The sequence below is a fragment of the Belonocnema kinseyi genome, chromosome 8 (genome assembly GCF_010883055.1).
Source record: "Belonocnema kinseyi isolate 2016_QV_RU_SX_M_011 chromosome 8, B_treatae_v1, whole genome shotgun sequence".
NCBI lineage: Eukaryota > Metazoa > Arthropoda > Insecta > Hymenoptera > Cynipidae > Belonocnema > Belonocnema kinseyi.
In genome coordinates, this window is record NC_046664.1 from 138,710,331 (window position 1) to 138,711,096 (window position 766).

Sequence of the window (766 nt, forward strand, 5' to 3'; positions counted from 1 at the left end):
ACCCACACGCGGGCGGAGCCGCGGGTTTAGGCTACTATGCTATAATATCACTGCTGAAATATTTTAATTTTTGTGATATCATTGTTTGATTTCATTAACAAACAAATTAACTTCCAGCTGTGTGATCTGTGCTTACCAAAACTTTAACTTTTTTTCTCGAAATGAGGTATTATGAATTTCCAGCTTCAAAAATATCCTGACGACACGTTCTTTATCATAAAGGGACCGTCTTGGGATTAAAATATCAGGAATTCATTCTGCTTTATGACTCTATACGTAACTTCATACCAGCTATAAAGGCCCTTTTCATGTGGACGCCCACATATTTTTCGGTAACTGCACTCCGTCAATTAATTCATAATTTTAATAATTATTTTCATATTTCAGGTAAGAGTGTGTTCGTTTAGAATCATCTCATCTTCAATGGTCGACTGAATTAAACTTTACCTTTTACTGATTAAATCAGTCATGTATGCCTTATTATAATTATTCAATGAAATAGAGGAATTCAATGTTCATGAGGAATTTAGGAATTAATAATATAATAAATTACAATATGAAATATCGTCGGCTATTTCGACTATTTGAATGTCAACAATTATAAACATTTTATTTTCACCCACTGATTAAATGCATACAATTTAAGACCGGATCCTGCCTTGATTTTTCTTCGAAAGTATTTCAATAAAGTCATCCAGGATTATTTCGATCTGAAAAAACGTTTCATTGACGTGGTAACTACACATTCAAATTATCTTTTCACCCT

At 32.4% G+C, this 766-nt stretch overlaps 1 long non-coding RNA gene across 1 annotated transcript in view; it reads right to left on the reverse strand.

Moving 5' to 3' along the window:
• Window positions 1–609: 609 nt before the first annotated feature.
• LOC117177710 overlaps window positions 610–766 on the reverse strand; it is a 285,747-nt gene continuing 285,590 nt past the window's right edge. Inside the window, exon 5 of the long non-coding RNA XR_004467745.1 lies at window positions 610–710. This is a non-coding gene — a long non-coding RNA (uncharacterized LOC117177710). The remainder of the gene's footprint in view (window positions 711–766) is intronic.